The 20,688-nt window shown below is 30.9% G+C and overlaps 1 protein-coding gene and 1 pseudogene across 2 annotated transcripts in view; one reads left to right on the forward strand and one right to left on the reverse strand.

Moving 5' to 3' along the window:
* LOC105148625 (cilia- and flagella-associated protein 58) overlaps positions 1-20,688 on the forward strand; it is a 550,890-nt gene that overhangs the window by 108,817 nt on the left and 421,385 nt on the right. The window lies entirely within an intron of this gene.
* On the reverse strand, positions 17,489-20,687 carry LOC147909647 (uncharacterized; annotated as a pseudogene).

Consider the following 20,688-nt stretch of genomic DNA (forward strand, 5'->3'; position numbering starts at 1 on the left):
TTCACTGTCGTTTGCTCTCTCTTTTATGAGCAATTATCCTTAAGGATCTACTCGTATGCTTAATTCGAGTCATTTCCGTCACCAAAGAATCCGTCCTGTTCCGAGCCATATTATTAGTTGATTAGTTCTTTGAGCTTCTTTTTACCCTTGGTAGGTTCTTAGCCTGATCATAGAACCTTCCGCCTTTCTCTGAGATTGGGATCAGCACTGGCAGTTGTTGGGCTACTTAGTTCACTCATCACTTACCAGAGAGGCGAAGTTACTGTTATATATGTAACTTAATTTAATTTATTATAATTTATTTAAGTTATTACAATCAATTTTATGCTCTGACTACGCACGTAATTTTATTATATAATTTTTATCAATTATTTGACAATTAATTTATATTATTTATCGTGTTTAATTTTATATGATTGTTACTATTACATTGACTTTAAGATTTTTTACTCATTGTACACGTTTGTTACGTTTGATCGACTACAAATTGTCCATGATTGCTTAACCAGATTTTCTACACGGTCCTCCAATCGTCATCTGAGCAGCTATAATTATTTTGGAAACATTTCATCAAAAAGTGATCTATTTTGTAAAAATGAAATCGTAACTAGATTTATAGCATTTTTGAAGAGAGTTCGAACAAATAGTCGAAACATATAAAGAGTTTGAATTTACGAGATTAGGTATGAATAACAACTTTATGTAATTATCATTAAAATATATAAATTAATTTACGCAACAAATCTTGCGGTTGGCTCTTCAATATCCCTTCATGTACACAATTTTAATTTATATATGTATACATATGTACATAATAAATCGTGCTTTTCATTATTATGTATGTATAGTTATTTGTTTATTTTATTTGGGCATATAAAATCACATGAGGTACAGTGTTATAGGTAGGCGAAACTTCTGCTCTTTTTGATTTTAGATGTACGTATTATGTTACATTTGTATGTAGTAAAGTGATGTAATGATGCACATTACCAAGATAATTTACAATTCCTCTAAGAATGTACTTTTTATTGTACTTTTTATGTTTCTCGTGATACTTTCTAAGATATATATATATTTAGTTCTAGTCCGATATTTTTTACGTAATTACTATCACTTAATATGATCGTATCTATTATTTTATGAGATCCATATTTTTCATTTATATTGCAAGAATTATTACACATTTTAAATACATTTGTTTCATTGAATTCATACCATTTGCAGCCATTTGAATGTGTTGCAATCCTTTATGTAATAGTATGTCTACGTTAGTGCTTACATCTATTCTTGTTATTAATGTAATTACACGTAATACATATTTTGTTTTTTTTCAAACTTGGTAACGATTGAAATGTATACTCCGCTAGATAAGCAGTGTTGCACATTGTATTTATCAAATGGAATTGTCTTGTATAGTTTGCTTGTTGAAACAATAACAAGTCGATGAGGAAAAAAGCTTTTTCACTATACTCATTTTTGGTTATGATTTCTCGATTTATAATTTTTATTTTGTAAGAAACAGTCATCGACAGTTTGCACAATGCGTTTGCATTCTTGCATTCGGGATTTATACTCGTCATATGTACAATGAAAGAGGGCATCAAATGCACACATATTGCGCACTATTATGGTTTCTCCTTTTAATTAAACAGGCTAACATAAATTTTCATTTTTTTATAATAGAAATAATGATTACGTCTTGCAATTCAATACTTAAATCTCTTTTAGGATATTTATCCAAATAAAATTCTTTCTTAATATGAGTAGATAATTTGACATTTTTTATTGTCAAGCCTCCAATTTTTTTTTATAATTTAAAGAACATATATCACTAAAAACAGAACAAGGTGAATCTTTAGGATCAATTTCTATTTTATCATGTGAATCAACTTTTATTGTGTCATGCGAATTTACTATAATATTACTGTAATCAGTCAGTCGTGTCTGTGGAGTCATATATGTCGTTTTCATTTGTAAAGCTGTGTCGAGAAAAAGAGTTCGAACGATCAAAATTATTTATTTCGATTCTTTGGAAATGTTTTGGAAATATCCTGTTTTCAATAAATTCGAGTAAAGACGATCTGCTATCAAGATAATCGAGATGGCTGATAACAAATTTATTCATTCTTATTGGAATTCACCCTTTGAAGAATCTACTTTTACTTTGTACAGGATCCGGCAAAATGATCTCCCACATTTTAATCTTTAATAAAAACGCCATTATAAATGTTATTTAGATTTTATTTTTATTAACTGAAAATTTATGCTATGCCATTTGTTTTTATTGAGTTTTGAAAATTACAGAGTCCAAGTGGCGACCATTTTTTTCGATACACATTCGAAGCTGATTTCTAAAAGTTTCCATCACTCGAGCAATAATTTGAGGCGATATTCCTGTAATTTCTTGGCGTATTGCTGCTTTCAATTCGTCAATGGTTCGGGGGTGGTGTTGAAAAACCTTCGCTTTCAGGTAGCCCCAAAGGAAAAAGTCGCATGGGGCAAGATCAGGTGAACGCGCAGGCCACCCAACGTCTCCACGTAACGAGATTTGCGTCGTAATCACAGATTCGTTACTTTTCATAAATGTTTCGATAATGAAGGCACGATGCTCGCCCGTCCAATTCATGACGACAACTGAAATGGCAAGGCGCGAGCTACCAACCGACTACGCTAAGCTCCCCCTCTCTTCAGTGGTTCGGGGACAGTGGCGGTGCAAAATGTGGGAGATCATTTTGCCGGATCCTGTATAAGCGATGTCCCAGCAATGACGTTCTTCCGGTCTTATGTTTCGACTTTTATTGTAATAACTTTACATTTTTCGGTTCAGCAGCGTTAAGTGTTTTACATACAAATTTTTTTCTTTAAATTTTTTAATTTTGTTCTGTTACGTTCTTAATTCTCTGTCATAACCCTTGGGTTGAAAAGATAACGCAATGATTCTATCTTTTAATTTTGTACAACAGAGTTTTGTTCAAGGTTCATGTATGATTTGGATTATACAAGGTAACAATTTTTAAAGATTATAATTTAGCGCCAATTATTGATATCAGAATTTTTATGTACCTGATACGTATCGTTCAAATTAAGTATAATTTTTATTTATGGGACTTTAATAGATACAAAAATACGTCTCATTTAGGTTCCATTATATATTTTAATTTAATAAAATTTCTTTTACAGAGCGTATCCACAATGCTTTTTTACTTTTTTTAAAAAAGGTAAATGTATACATCATGCATTTTGTAGTGTTTAATAATAACGTCTTCTTATAAAGTACAATAGTATATGAATTAAGTTTTAGTATATGAATCAGTTTAATACACATTTTTTCCCGAAGAACCAAAGAATACACACTCTTAGCGACTTTCTTTTAAAACTTATTCTTTTTTGTACTGATTTTGATAACGTGATTGACATCTAATTTTAAGCTCCTCATTACTCAGCCAAGAACTGCGTTGACGATGGCGACACAGAATCAGAGGGCGGGCGGTCTGGCGAAACCGGTAGCCACACACTTAAGCACGAGCCCATGTCCGTGTACATCGCGCCTGCGGCGCGAGAGTGAACGAAACAGCAAGCTCCTTCTCACACTAATCACTTGTTTCAAGCGACCAAAAGTGCTTTCTCGGCAATCTCAGTCACTCGGCGGCCCTAGGTATCAATAAGAAGCGGGGAGGCATTCTAAATAACATATATGTTTTAATAAATTGTAATAATAATGTACCCATTAATTCAGAGTAATATAAATCATGTTAAACAGTTTACGAGATACTTAATTGTTTACGATTTTTCATACGCGTTATATAGTATACCTCTCCTTCATAAACTCGAGTAACAAGAATAATTCAGTAGAAGCAGAATTTTACCGGAAAAAAATTATAAACCAGCATTTCTCTTCACGAAAGTCTCGAAAGACCATCAGAAAAGAAATGAGTATGTTTGAGACTCGAAACTTGTGAAGAAAATATGCGAAAAAAATCGAATAGTTGCAAAAAAACATGTTTTTCGTTTATCAAACAAAAGATATTGATTGTATGGAAAAAAAACTTGATATAAAAATATAGGTATTCGAAATTAACTACAAAATTAGACGTGGAATATTAAAATCGATCTATTAGTTCAGTAGAAAAAAAATAAAAAATACCGAAAAAGGCCTTTTCTTCACTCGCTTTCTGTTCATTGAGATTTAAACGCAAAGTTTTGAAATTCTCGTAAAATGTAGTCCTCGTAATGATGAATAAATCTAGCCCTGAACAAGCTTGAAATGTTCATTAGTTTTGCAAAGAGTTATTTGTTCATTAAAAACCTGTTTGTGGAAAACTTAATTTTTTCATCTTTGAGCAGTCGCACAGCAATTTAGGGGTGATTTTTCTTCTTCAAAAGTTGCACTATCACGTATACTTAATAACAAAACGATTTTTTGCAGTTAAACTATTATAAAACGACTTTAAAAAGTGAGTATCTTTTTCGTATAAAAAATGGAAATAATTTCGTTAATATGCATCATATCAAATAGCTACGTGAAGCATTCGAAATCTGACATTTTTCTACGAATTTAAAAAAAAAGATTACCCTCTGATTATTAGGAGCCGAGATAATAATTTTTTTTTCAAAAAATCATTATGCCTCTAGTTTTTAAGATTAAGAGTTTCGTCTAGCACCAATTTATCAAGAAAGAATTGAATTTACTGTTAAAAAAATCTCGAATTGAAACCATGAAATTTTTAGTTCAGAAAATTTCTTTTTTCTTAAATTTTTATTTTTTCGATTTATTACAAAAAATCACATTTGAGTATGTATGGAATGCATACCTCATTAACAAATTTAAGTCACTAAGTTGGCTATGTTTCTTTATTTAATATGCTGTAAAGTATTCAATTGGATAATTAAATGTACGGAATTATCAGTACAAAATTATTTTTGTGAATTTAATTGCACATGCAAATATTACGTATGGAAATAAATAATAAATAATTTGTCAAAGGTTAGTGTAACTGTTGAACATGTTAAATAAAGCATATTAAATAAAGAAACACAGCTAATGTGATTGAAATTTGTTAAGACGTTATCAGACGTTCACTCCATACTCAAACGTGATTTTTTAGTAATAAACCAAAAAAATAAAAATTCAAGAAACAAAAAACTAAAAATTTCATGGTTACAATTACTTTGCGAAACATTTGGTTAAGCTATTTGTTTATATTTCGTTGAACTATTCTAGATTAACAAAAATCAGATTTCTACGTCAATTTTTTATTTTTATTGCCGAGAAAATGTAAATTTAGCAAATTTTAACGCACGAAATCAAATACGCATGAATATCGCCGAGCGGATCAAACTTCCCCACTCGACTGCGCACCGACTTTCCTCTCAAGGTTGTTTTGTTTAAAACTTTTTTTTTAACAAATGTTTAAAACATATTTTAAATATCAGATTAAATTAAACATGCTTTTTTTTAAATCAATTTAAAATAAATATTTAAAACGTTATTTTTTGAAAATGTGTTTTAATATTATTTAGTAGAGAAGAAGGTGATACTCCAGTTACATTTTACATAACTTGATTTACTTGGTTAATGAATATTTAACTTTAAAACTTGACAATTACATTCATTAAAATGTTGTCGATTCTGGACTCAAAATTATGAAATATTTATTACTTAGCATACTACTAATAAAAATGTAGCAACATTTTTTATACGGAAAAAAATACCCATTTTTTAAAGTCGTTTTATAATAGTTTAACTGCAAAAAATCATTTTGTTATTAAGTATACATGATAGTGCAACTCTTGAAAATCACCCCTGTAAATTGCTGTGCGACTGCTCAAAGATAAAGAAATTAAATTTTCCGCAGACAGGTTTTTAGTGAACAAATGGCTTTTTGCAAAAACTAACGAACATTTTAGGCTTGTTCAGGGCTAGATTTGTTCGTTATTACGAAGGCTACATTTTACAAGAATTTCATAGCTTTGCATTTAAATCTCAATGACCAGAGAGCGAGTGGAAAAAAAGGCCTTTTTCGGTGTTTTTTATTTTTTTTCTACTGAATTAATAGATTGATTTTAATGTTCCACGTCTCATTTTGTAGTTATTTTGAATATCTACATTTTTTTATATCATTTTTTTTCATATATTCAATATCTTTCATTTTATAAGTGAGAAACGTACTTTTTGCAACTATTCGATTATTTTTCCCATATTTTCTTCATAAGTCTCGAGTCTCGAAAATTTTTTTTCTGATGGCCTTTCGAGACTTCCGTGAAAAGAAATGCTGGTTTATAATTTTTTTCCAGTAAAATCTACTTCTATTGAAATTTTTCGGAACTATTCTTGCTACTCGAGTTTATGAAGGGGAGATATATTATATAACGCGCATGAAAAATCGTAAATAATTAAATATCTTGTAAACTGTTACGTTTTAACATGATTTATACTATTCTGGATTAAGGGAAGGAGTACACTACTACAAGTTATTAAAACTTATATGTGATTAGGATGCTCCCCGTTCCTTATTAATGCCTAAGGCCGCCCAGCGGCCGAAATTGCCGAGAAAGCATTTTCGGTCGCTTGAAACAAGTGACTAGTGTGAGAAGGAACTCGCTGTCTCGTTCACTCTCGGCATGCCGCAAGCGAGCACACGGACATGAGCTCGTGCTTGTGTGTGTTACAACGCCGCACCACGATAAATGGCCGAACTTATAGGCGTGGAAAAGTGACGTTTTGACGAAATTTATGTTGTGTGCTATTTCATTATTATTTGCTTAATTGTGAAAATGTAACTTGTCTCGGTAATTTATCAAGGTAAGTGATTTAATTATCGAAAGTTAATCTAAAGTTATCTTGGAATTTATATATGTAAAAGCGTATACATTACTCGTTTCAATAGCTGTCGGACCGTGTGTTTCTGCCCAAATATAGGCTCACTTTACGTGCCTTTTACGACTATTTTGACTATTACTGACTGTCAAGGATAATTTTCATCGATTTTTAGTGTTTTAAAGTGATCTCGTCATTTCGTTTTATCCAGATTATCTTTATTTAAAAATAGCACGCGACATAAATTAACGTGTTATTCCTCACTTCTGATGTCATGATTCCAACATGTCGCTGCGACTAGTCAGGAGCCTTATAAATACGAAATAGGCAAATTTGCTCATTTTTTTATTACAACATCATAACAATATTGTAAGTAATGTTTAAGGTCAGCGCAGTCTGCGAAAGCACGTGCTAAGGCTATTGTTATGTACAGCTCTCGAAAATAAACGTTGTGCACGACATTATAAAATGATCAAATCGTATATATATTCATAGTGGCGCTGAAGAACCGGTATCGGCATCTCGGAAAATGAGCACAGAATGTGTCATAGGTTAGAAGGAAGTATAGATTAATCCATCTTTGACATTGAGCACGCCGCGATCACCCAACATGCATATGTATGGAAACGCAAATCAGATGGCTATTCGAAGTGATTCACGAGGTGGGGTGTCGCGTGCGCTGAGATGGAAGCTTTTGACGATGATTGAGCCACGGTTAAGGGGATGCTGGAGCGAAGGCCGAAGTTGATCAAGGTCGATATTACAGGTTTTCATTTCCAATGTATAAGCTGCTTACGCCCTCTGAAGTTAATATGATCATGCAGGAAATTCGATCGATTAATTATCGATATTTTTATTCCGTTTCCTACATTACCATCTTAACAGGGACGTGTATTAGGATCGGTTCCACAATGTAAGATTTATTTTGAAAAATTTTCCAATTTTAGAATTGAAAAAAAAATAAACATAATTGAAGTTAATCTTATATTTGTAGAATCGGACCTTAGAAATTTAGTTGCATTATATACATATTTAGTTGTATATACACATGCAATGTAGGCCATGTTCTAATATATATCACCAGTACTAAAAGTCTGTAATATACATAAAATACAGATTTTTAATTAATAGATATATCGATACGAAGCCGTAATAGCACTTTTTTCTTACATCCAATTTTAGGTTACGATAATATATTATCATAAATGAATATCATTATATATATATATGTTTGAGATCGGTAATTCGAAAGAAAAGCAAGCGATTCGTCGTTCTTTGTTCTTCTTAAAACAATTCGTTACACACAAACAAGTTGTCGTTACCGGCAACGGACAATCAAAAGTTAGAACAATTCAATTCGCGCACGCGAGCGCCGCGCTCCGACGAATACGTCACGCGCTGTCACCAATCCCACGCACGGATTTTCTGTCGCGCATGACTGTTACGTTGAACGTCGTTAGAAAAGAATCCAAAGCGCCAATCAATTTTGTACACCTAATGCCACGTAATAATTACGATTGTGGTAAAATTTTATTGGATTTTTCCCAAGAAGAAAGCCCAGGCCGAAAGCAATAAATGCTTCGCCGTCCTCTTTCTTAGAGTCTAAAAGTTCTTAGAGTTCTTAGAGTCATAATCTCGCTACTATATCGCTTCGTAAAACCGCCGTGCTACCGCCTAGTGAAAACCGCTATAAAACGAATCTTTTCGAGAAGTGCCGCGAAAATCGCCGAGATTTTCCATCACCGCGATTCCAACTACAATTGGGAAAAGGTGACCACATTTAATATTCTGTTAATCTAATATTTAATTAATTATATTTTCTGAATTTGTAACTGTGCATATTAAAGAAAATTCTTTTGTTAAGTTACAAAGAAACGGAGTTCTCTTTACTGTCGCTTATCATATCAACCTTGTGCCGTTTTCTCACTCGAATCTTTCCGCGCGGTGCGCTCTCGCACAATATATATATATATATGGATATTCATGCAGATATTCTCTATGTCCATTTTTATGCAATATTAAAATTTTATATTATAATGTGTATAATGATATATAAAATGTAATTCTAACGTTGTATATAAAAAGACATTCATGAATACGAATTACAATTACATTTTATGTGTATTATAATATATGTGTATATACACAATAACACAAAAAATATTATACTATTATTGACATATTAGTGAAGACATGTTAGTAAATTAATGATATATGCAATATTAAAATTATATTTTGGGTACATTATTGTGTATATGTACATTATAATACATATAAAATATAATTATAATTTATATTCACTAATAATGTTTTGTTATATGTTACAACAATGTTAGAATTATCATAGTATAATGTACATACAATTTTCTATATTAGATATATAGTCGACATATTAGTAATGTATAAGTACTATAAGTATCTATCTCTTTTTATTAGACAGAGTAAAAAGAGTTACATTATGTATGTGCAATGTCGTATTCATTTATATATGTATATATATATATATATATATATATATGAAACACGTGTCCATATATTGACAATAATATATGTTACATCTTGACTCAACCCTAAATGATATTGATCATAGGAAAAAGTGATACTACAACTGTATTTCGATATTCACTGCGAGTACTGAAAATACGTAACTATAGATTTTCAGTATTGACAGTGTACATTGACACATGGGCCTATATAATAGCATTTTTCCTGTCGTGCAATGTCATTTTAGGTCAGAATGTGATATGTATTAGCTATATATAGATATATTACACATATAATATACACAGCTATACTATTTTTTGCTATGTTTAATAAAAATATGTAGAAGTTAATCATGTTAAAATATTAGTGATGTACTTAAATATAATACACACATAGGCAATATTGTACAATATTGCATATATGTACTATAATGTGTGAATGTACATACGTTGCAGATAGAAATTATCAATGCGAAGCTGTTTATGCATTCTCTGTGTTTAAATGTGCAATATTAAAATTGTATACATATATAAAAAATATATATATATAATGCGTGTGTATATATATATATATATATGTGTGTTGGAATTAATTCGTAGCGTTTTTTAATGAAAGAATGTTATTTATTTCACATGAGCATTAAAAAATACATTAATGAAAGTACTTCCCATCACTTGTAAAACGCTACGAATTAATTCCAACACCTAATATATACACGCATAAAATGAGGATTTATCAGAGGATTCGTAATTTGATTATATTTTTTAAGATGTTACGTCTGGTCATCTGCGTTTGACTATCGTTAGCTTTGATTTATGTTCGTTGTATATTTTGATAATGAAAATATAAAAGTATATATCACTAATATTTGATCATAAAAAAACATATTTCTTTTTATTAAACGTAGAAAAAAGAGGACATCAGTACACCTTTTTGTTATACGTAACAAAAAGAGATGAAGTAGCTACACACGTATGTAAATATGAATTAGAAATATATTTTATAATGTGTGTACAGATCATAATGCACATAAAATATAATTCTAATATTCACTAATAGATTGTGTCTATATTATATCTGCATGAAAAGCTAAGTATGAGTAACTTCTATCTCTTTTTATTATGGGCCTTCTACAATAACACATTAGTTACAAATCAGAAGTCAGAAGCTAAAAATTGATCAATCACAGCCAATTTTTAGCGTTTGACTTCTTATTTATGGCTGATTTATGGCTTATAATTGTAAAAGGCCCATTAAATAATAAAAAGAGATGGAATAGTTACATATGTATGTGCAATGTATTTACGTACTGACAATACATGTTACATCCTAAGTTAAAATGACATTGGGAATAAAGGAAAAAGTGCTATTACATTACACGTGTATACATGTATTTCAAATACATGGTTGCATCCGAAAATATATCTAAGTCACAGTCAGAGTGTTCATTTAGTAAAAATATACTTATTGTAACTTGCTGTTAGTCAACGTACATTGACCTGTAAATGTATATATTTGCTAAAATACTTTGAATATGATATACTTACATTTCATAAACGTACAGCATCGTACAGAAATTATGCATATGACTATTGACTGTGTAATGTATGTTGTATATATATATATATAATATATATATATATACACACACACACACATATATGGTATATATATATATATATATATATATATATATATATATATATATATACACACATATATGTATAACATATATATTATATAGGGTGCCCAAAAAGACTCCGCATTTAGGAGCTGAATATAAAAGTGACTGTAACTAATGATAAAGGAATGTGAACTTGTATCGGCATGCATAGTACGCCAAAATATAATGCGTTGCCCTATGATTCACGTTCTACGATTCAATTACGACCATCCTTGTGTTAAGGCTATTACATAACGTTTTTAGAAAAATTTCAGACAAAAGTTGTAAGGTTTCAAAGAAGCTATTTACTGATATTCAGTTTTTTTTCTTCATTAGTTTCTTTGTTTCGGTTATGTCAAGCAATTAGCTTTTGATTCCATCATGACAATGCATCTATTTGCATTTCTTTAATTGCAGACGCAAAATTCTATAAATTGGTTCCGTAATTGTATTTCACCAAATTTAATAATCGAAATGCTTCTGCCAATAAATTAAAAATAGTCAGTACACGATAAAGACCTTTGACATTTATTTGTAACTAGCCAAAGCACGATTTACGGCTGTGGCATTTTGTTATAGCTAGTCAGGTCACAATTAACGCCTCTGACAGTAAATTAAAAATAGTCAGCCCACGATGAACGCCTCTGACATCGGATCATAATTAGGCAAAGAGCAATTTATTGTTATAACAATAAATTTAATCATATCACTTGTATGATAATTAAAAGTGATATTTTCACGAATAACATAAAGATGCTAACCTTTCTCATTCTGGCTTTATAGGATGCCAACAAGAAACACACATCACAATAACCAATTTTGGCCTTCTAGAGTGCCTTCCAATAAGAGACACAGTGCGACACGGTGCATCATTACAATTTTGTTCAATAATACAAGGATGAGATATTGTACCGTATTGTACTGAGTCGCTTGTTATAAAGCACCCATAACCTTCTCTTATCAAAGGCAGACAATATTCTGCTACTACATTTTTTCTATTTTGTAGACAAAAAACACTATATAAATATATAAATAAATAAATATATATATATATATATATATATATATATATACATATACACACACACACACACACACACACACACACACACACACACACACACACACATATATATATATATATATGGTTGTGTGTAGAATACTATTCACTACACTACATTGACTATTGTTGTCCGGCAATGATACTGTGAACGCGGGTCATACTGGTTACAGCTGATTGACTCGTATAACGCCGTTGTTTTCTACACATACGGCGTCACGCAAAATGATATATGTATGCATATATATATATAAAAATAAAAATTTTTTGATAAATAAAAATTTTTATTTATCTCTAAGAAAAAAGATACATAATCGATATCATGATCACATTATCTTTTCCTTAGCGACTAATTAAGAAAAGGCGTTCACCGTATCTAAATCCACGTTATTGTAAAAAAACTCTATTATCTTTGAAGTTCTATTATTGATACGTCATTAAGTGTATTCTCCAGGTTTATTCCACTAAAAAAAAATACAAATAGATGACCAGATGTATGATGCGATAAAGTAAAATTTTATATTACATTCTGTGGCACAAAAACGTGATCAGTAACTCTTTGAAACTGAATGTATCATAAAAATAATAAAGTAATATTTTAAAAGTACATTACATTTAGTAAAATGCATTAAGTTATGAATATGATGTTCAATCACCATTATTAAGAAAATACAATATTACGTAAGAAGGAAAATATTTTCATGACAATTTGCTGGAAGGTATCGCAGCATGTTTCTTATACTATGACACTCTTGAGATACATACACGTCCACGCGTGAGCTGTTCGGCCGTCAAGCGTCGAGCGGTTGTGAAGGAAAAGTAGGCAGCATTTCAGAAATCAGCTCGAAATGCGCAACTAATTTCGAGCACATTGAAGTACGCGTATATAATTTCTGAAATTTTATAAAAAGTATATTTGGAGTAATATGTTTATTAATAACGTTATTTATTAAATAAAAATTAAAAAAGGAATAAGCAGAATCGAACATAAGATCTCCAATATTCTGATCTTGCACCCAACGCCCGAGACCACGCTGAGTTCTTGGAGATCACCTCGACGAACGCGATACATATAGTGCACGGAAAGTCGTAAACTATTGTATATCTCATCAATATTTACGTTTTGAAATCATTTTTGCATTTGCATTTTTGCTACGTTAATGAGAAAGATATATGATTAATATAATTTAATAAAAAGAAAATGAAAGAATTTTAATTCACAAATACGGTTGCCAGCTCTCCGTTTTTTTTTTGCCAGACTTCGGTTGCTTGGACTAATATTTAATACTCCAGCAGATGACAAAAATTGGAGATTTTCACATCTGCTGGAGTATTGAATATTAGTCCAAGAAACCGAAGTCTGTCAAAAAAAAAAACGGAGAACTGGCAACCGTGTTCGTGATTTAAAATTCTTTCAATTTCTGTTATTTCGATAGAGCGAGACAGAGAAAAAACAAACGGATAGAAGCTCCGATTGTAATCGATGAGACTCCGCGCGGACACGCCGAACTGGGCCCGCTAGCAAAACAATGAGTCTGTCTCTGTCCTTCTCTCTGTCTTCTCTCGCTTGTTTCTAGCGACCGAAAATATTTTCTCGACGATCTCGGCCGCTTGGCGTGTATCATAAGGAGGAAAGAGACATTCTAGACAATACATAATTTTTATTAAATTATATTAATCCTTTGCCCTACGATTTAAGAATTACGATGGCGCGTGCCATAATTAACAGCCTGGAACATATTGTTTATGTTTGGCCCGATTTCTTTACCACGAGTCTCACACGATATTAGTGAAAGAGTTAATCATATACCTTTCTCATTAATATATAATAGCAAAAATGATTTCAAAACGTGATAGTTAACGAGATATAGTTTACGATTTTCCGTGTATTTTATGTACCACGTTCATAGAGGCGGTTTGCAAAAACTCAGAGTGGTCTCGGGCGTTAGGTGCGAGATCAGAATGTTGAGAATCCTATGTTCAACCTGCTTTTTCCTTTTTTTTTTAATTTTTTTTTAAACAAATAACGTTATTAATGACAACATATTACTCCAAATATATTTTTATAAAATTATAGAAATTATATGTGTACTTTAGTGTGCTCAGAACTAGTTACACATTTCGAGCCAATTTCTGAGGTGCTGCCTATTTTTCCTTTACAATCGCTCAACAGTCGACGGCTGAACCGCTGGATCGCGCGCGGACATGCATCTCAGGAGCGTCACAGTATAAGAAACATGCTGCTATCATACCTTCCAACATGAAAATTATCATGACAACATTTTAGCATGAAAATTATCATAAAAATATTTTCCTTCTTACATAATTGTTATTTTCTTAATAATAGTGATTGAACATCATATTAATAAGTATATACATTTTACTAAATATTATGTACTTTTAAAATATTTACTTTATTATTTTTATACATTACATTGATACATTCGGTTTTCTTTCAAGGAGTTACTGACCACGCTTATGTGTCACAAAATGTAATATCTTTTAATATAGAATACTGATAATATCAATTTAAGACTAATAAGAGTCGATACAGAACGAGATGCGTAATTTTAAACTGGAATGATTCAACTTCAATAACTCCGTGATGTCTTCTTTATTCAACATGTGAATAAAGAAGGCATGTTGAATAAAGAAGACATCACAGAAGACTAAGGAAAGTAAAGGATTGATAATTTGCTAGAAGATACGGAGCATATTTCTTAGTGCAACGCTCCTGAGATACACATCCGCGCGCGATCCGGTGCAGCTCAGCCGTCGAGCATTGAGCGGCGGCGGCGGAGGGAAAGAAGGCGATGCTTCAAAAGTCGACCCAAAATTTAATATTCCAATAACTATAGGAAGAATACCGAATCACTTTAATAGATAAATAAAAAATTATTTGTATGTTGCATATAAAGGCACATATAAAGGCTTTTTGATTTGTTAATTATAAAATTATATTGACATCATCCTTATAATTATATTAATCACACTTTTGCGATTTGATTGATTATCAGAATTTTCTTTCGGATAATAATTATATAACATTTCACAGAAAGTACTGATCGACGTAACATTATTACAGGAACATGATTTTTTTTGGATTTTTTCTAAATTAAAACGTTTAGAAATACACATATAATTTCAATAATTACATAAAAATATATTTAGCCTGTAATATATGTTTGTTAACAATGTCACTTATTTAAAAAAAAAATTATGAAAAAAGAAAAAAGGAATTGATCATGAGATCTCTAACATTCAGATCTCGCATTTTACGCGTGAGACCACGCCGAGGTCTTGCAAATCTTTTCTATGAACGTGGTATATAAGACTCATGGAAAATCATAGAAATATCAATATCCCGTAAATTATCGTGTTTTGAAATTATTTTTGCTATTATACATAAATTGGAGGGACATAGGATTATCATAATTTATTAAAACTTATATGTTATCTATAATGTTCCTTCTCCTCTTAATTATACACATTGAGCGGCCGAAATTTTCCAGAAAGCATTTTCGGTCGCTAGAAACATGCGACCGTAGAGAAATGGGGGGGAGAGGAGAGGAGAGGAGAAGAGAAGAGAGGAGAGGAGAGGAGAGGAGAGGAGAGGAGAGGAGAGGAGAGAAGAGGAGAGGAGAGGAGAGGAGAGGAGAGGAGAGGAGAGGAGAGGAGAGAGAGTCTGAAGGATAGACTCGCTGTTTCGTTCGACGAGCCCAACTCGGCATGCGGAGTCTCACCGATTACAATCGGAGTTTCTATCCTTTTTTGATCTTTCTCTGTTTCACTCTGTCGTACTTCTGTTTTGATAATTCTGGAATTCAAGAATGTGATTTCTATCGATTCTGGCATCATCGTCGATGCATCAAGAACGCACGATTCCTTTTCTAAATAACGATCCTGATATATATTTCTATATGTACAAAAATATATTATTATGGGGTTTCCGGCTGATAATATATTGCTGGTTTATTTACAATGGTTCAATCCATTTCTATAGTTGAATAGCAATACTACTTCGTTTGCGTGCGACCGATAGGAGGAATGGCGCTTCTTACTAAGACTCGACATCCGAGTCAAAAATGTGCTGTATACAATAATTTCAGACCTTGCATAAGTAGCTGGCGATTTACAGAAAACCTCAAAGAACAATACTATGCTTGCAGAAGCGAGTTACGAGCTTTAGTATAAGAGCAAAGTGTATTCGAAAATTTCATTTATATGATACGTCTATTACGAGATTGCCGCTTGTCGTTCCGAGCAGAAAGAAAGCTCAACCGAAACACATCACGTTCCGAACCTTGATATATGCATGTGTAAATAATTCAGTAAATAAAGTTTAAACATGTGTTGTATATATCTAAACGCACACATACGCGCGCGCGCGCGCACACGCATACATACGCACACGTATGTATGTATGCTATTATATATGCATATATATATATATATACACATATATATACATCATACATATACATACATATATATATATATATATATATATATATATATGTTATTTTATATATATGCATCAATAATTTACTAAATAAAATGTATGTAAAAGACAGTACAGTGTAATTAAAATAATTATCTTCATTTGTATTAATATGTAAATAATATGGTATGTTTCTTGTTTAGAAAGAAATTATTTCAACAAAATTGAAATAACTAATATCATATTTATTTTATTATTTTTCCTCTCAAAAGAAAAAACTTTGACCAGGGCACGTTTTGATTGATATGGGCCTGAGTAAGTCGATAATTCAGATCATTTCTATGGTTCAGCGACGCACCTTTCATGACAGCGCCGCTGTCGGAATATCGCGGAACTAAAATACTGCTCAGTTTCATGGCTACACGTCAATTTCACTCGTAATATACAAACGAAATTTTTGTACACGCCTTTCTCTTATACTAAAACTCCTATCGCGTTTCTAAAAGCATAGGATTGTTTGTTTAGGTTTTCCGCAATTCGCCAGCTACTTTTCATGAACGTGCAAGATCTGAAACTCTTATATGCATTACATATTGTGATGTGTTGACTACAGAAGCCAATAACAAAACTATAATCTTTAATTTTCTTTCGTTTTTCGTATTCAAATGTAGCTGGCGACTTGCGTTGTTGTCGATACTTTAATTGTGGAGAAGGATTTTTCAATCCATAAACACAGTTACGAGAAAGACGTTTTTAAAATTTAATGATAAAACAGGACACTCCAGCATCCTCTTAAGGCGTAAATTCGTTCGCCTCTAGGTGTTGTTCCAGACGATTCAGGACGTTAATCGCCCCTATGCGTCGTCAATAAAGCTTGTTAAATAGTATTGCACTTGAGTGCGAACAATAGATCTTTAACATTCTTATTATACTTAAGTGGATTGTTTAAATAAATTATTGAATTGATAAAATAAATTATATAATAAATATGGAAAGACATTAAGAATATTAATTTATTCCACAAACATTTTGGTCTCCTCCTATGAGGTAGCTGCAGGATCAAATACCAAGAACTATTCAAGCGAAGGACGGTCATCGATATAAAGATTATAAAATAGACGACATCGAATGATTCTATGAATGACTATGTTTAAAACGCTGTTGCTTTACTTTTTATTTTTAACATATATCGAACCAGATAAAATTGTGAGAGATAACAACACCATTTCAGCATTATTCAAGATTGGGAACTTTTTAAAAGTAACGCGTTACCGTTACTCGTTACTGATTTTAAAAAATAACGCGTTACCGTTGCTTAAAAGTAACGATAAAAAAATCATTACTTTTCGTTACGTTTTTTTTTTGCAATTATGCAGTAGACGGACTTACTCACCGATTTTGAAGAAATTAGAGTTATTCGACGCGTTTTTGCACGAAATGAATGAATCTGGCAGAAAAAGTGTCATTCTGCTATGAATCGAGATATTAAGCATTAAATTTGATTGTTGAGATAGGTCAGATTTGTTCATTTCGTGCAAAAACGCGAATACATCAGTTTTCTACATAATTATTCTTTTTTTAAATGTTAAAAAGAAGAATGTTTCTAAAACAGAATGCTAAGACAGAACATAAATTAAATATATTTATCTTTGAATATTTTTATTAACATTTTACACTTATGTTTAATTATATCGTATTTTATTATATAATATTTTAGTCAAAAATTGGCAAAAAGTTTTTTATTATTTATTTAATTTTATTTTACTTTTTATTAACAAAATAATTTGCAAGACTTCTTAAATTAAAAATACTCTTTGTTTATCTTTAATGAATGCTGTTCTGCAGTATTATCGTCTAGATGACTTCTTTGTGGTATTAGAATTAAACCACTTATAGCCGTTCAACGGATGCGCTACTTGGTAGTGCAGTATTATACTCAGTGAAGAATTTCTTAATTGTCGGATAATCTTTTAACATTTCAATAATTTTTGACTTCAAAAATCGTTGCAACTCATCTTGAGTAGATGCAGTATGCTTATTAAACATAAAAAAGTCGTCATCCTCGATGTCATTATCACAGTTTACAGAAGTTTCATTTGAATGAATTAATAAATCTAATAAATAATGTTCTGCAATTTTTTGATCATTTTCATTTAATCAATTTGAATTTGAGGTGCAAACAGCTGACAATTATTAATTCCCTTTTTTCAAATATAGTATCAAATCTAAAACATCAAATCACAATAAAATTATTGCACATTTACTGGCTATATTTAATGGAACAAACAGCTCGCACGAAGCGTTAATGATTAGTGATATAATTAGCTGCAAATAGTCTCTGTTTCATAAGATTTTCTGCTGAATGGCATTAGCGATTTACACTTTCTTAATAATGTTTACTTAAGTGATCACCAGTTTTTTTCAGTATATTTTAAGTACACCAGAAAAAATGGTGACTGCTTAATAAAGATATTGGAAACGCTCAGATCATTAATGTCATTCAGCAGAAAATGTTACAAATAGTGCTTTGCAATATCTGCTTTTAACGGAAAAACAACTCAATGAGCGCTTAATGATTATTATCTACTGAAATATTTTAGATCTTTGATGAATCTAGATTGCTTTGATAAATCAATTATTAAATGTTTAGCAAGCTACTTTTTCTGCTAAAGGCAATCATTATTTTTCTTTGTTACCAAAATAAATATTCTTTTGTATGAAATTAACATATACGTTAATCAAATTACCAATTTATCTTTTATTTATATCTATTCGTATCACCACAATCAATGAATGACAATACTTAAGGGCATCGTTATCAATATTTTTCATTTTTTGTTTGCAATGTTCTTAATGGCAATAAATAACCCATATACATTTTCACATCACTCTGTAGAATGTCTAATGTATACGCTAAAGGTCTCATTACCTAATTCAAATAAAAGAAATTATAAATATCATTAAATAATTAGAAATTAATATTATAAATATAATATTATAAAGTAAACTATATTTCAATTAACTGCATTTTACCTCGCAATACTCTTCTAAAAACTTAATTTCATTATCAGTCAATCTTTGTAAATTGCAATAGTCCATATATTTATTTTTTTTTTCTGAGTTATTTTTTAAAAGTGACACTAGTTGAGGTACGGAATCGAAAGTAGAATTCTACCTATTAATATAAAAAATATATAAGTATAAACTTATTTTGTTTTAAAAACAATGTTAACATTCCTGAGTACCGCTGTGTTTGTCTTGATGATGTCAGAAGAGAAATCGTATGCCAAAAATTCCTGTACTATAGATTGTGTAAACATATTTTAAAATATATCAAGATGCGATAGTCTGGACTTCACCGACAAGCTGGATGGCATTCGGCGGGTATTCAGCTAAGAATGATGTAGTTTCTAGGGTGTAGGTGTGTATCTTTAATTAAATTATAAAGATGTATCTAAAATGATTTTATGATAAATGAATTTATGATAAAAATTTATAAAATGCTCCGAATATTTTCCATTTGTTATGACATTAAATAGTCATAAAAGTTATTTGAAACATCATGTGAAAAAGGATTAATTAAAGTAAATTACATACTAATTTTAGGGCTATTTATTGATTACTATATATATACTACGAATAAAGAGTTCAGAATATTTTATTAATTTATTAACTCAACTATAAGATTATATTATGGATATAATCTTTTATCTCAACGTTCAAGAACTGTTGGCATTCTCGCTTCAAACATCAATCAAATCATTAATACAATCATTAATACGCAAATACAGGGATATCCAAGAGCCTTAATTCAAATTTTAAAAAATGAATAAAAGCAATATGTTTTAAATCTAGTAATGACAGGTGTCTTTAAATAGACGCTGCACATTTCTTTTATTTTATCGGCCTGTAGATTGATTTTGCTTCCATAATTTTGTTAATTTAGCGAATGTGATATTGTTTTTTGTATGCAGCATTATCTAAGGTTTTTTCAGAATCTTTGACTACGATGAGGTTCAGGATGTGACTAATACATCGATGATGTGGCAGAAGAATAAAATCATCCGTAAGAATATTCTTTTCGTTACCCATTAATAAATCATTTATATTTAAATGTGGGTTTCTTATCATTATCATCTTCATTTTTTTCGAAAATTCTAAAAAAAAAATCATTTATACACACGCACGCACGCACAGATACATAAATAATGTACGAAAACATA

The sequence above is a fragment of the Acromyrmex echinatior genome, chromosome 5 (genome assembly GCF_024713525.1).
Source record: "Acromyrmex echinatior isolate Ae372 chromosome 5, ASM2471352v2, whole genome shotgun sequence".
In the NCBI taxonomy this organism is placed as follows: Eukaryota; Metazoa; Arthropoda; class Insecta; order Hymenoptera; family Formicidae; genus Acromyrmex; species Acromyrmex echinatior.